Source organism: Penaeus monodon, chromosome 22 (genome assembly GCF_015228065.2).
Source record: "Penaeus monodon isolate SGIC_2016 chromosome 22, NSTDA_Pmon_1, whole genome shotgun sequence".
NCBI lineage: Eukaryota > Metazoa > Arthropoda > Malacostraca > Decapoda > Penaeidae > Penaeus > Penaeus monodon.
In genome coordinates this window covers 38,948,178-38,948,706 of record NC_051407.1, presented here as the reverse complement: position 1 = coordinate 38,948,706, position 529 = coordinate 38,948,178, and positions in this window count along the sequence as shown.

Sequence of the window (529 nt, the reverse complement as noted above, 5' to 3'; positions counted from 1 at the left end):
ATCACGGCGAATAAAAACTAAACTAAACACACGCACACATACATAATCACCTTCGGAAATTCTTTTTGAACTGAAAAAACTAAGCCTGATCCATCCTCATTGCCTTTCAACCCTCCTTCCCTATATACAGTTATGTCAGAGGAATACCCTTACCCGCTGATTCAGTGTTTGTTTAGTCTGCCGCCGAAATACCTGGAGGAGTTTGAAGTTCCTGTAAACTCGAGGATACGATGTGTCAGGGCAACGTAAACCATGCATTTTCTTTTCAGTTTTTGGTCTCTCTCTCTCGCTACCGACAGATACATTGATAGACAGATACACTGATAGATATCTTCCTTCCTCCAGTCTCCCTCAATCATTTTCTCCTTAGAAATTTATTAAAGGCGCAATTACGGTAAATAAAGTAAATTATGAAGAGAACATCTGCTAAAAATAGTCAGTTGTTACACATCTTTTTATTGTAAACAATTGATATTATATCGTTTTCTGCTATGGCGTTGCATTTTTGGAGTTTATACTGTACGGAAAA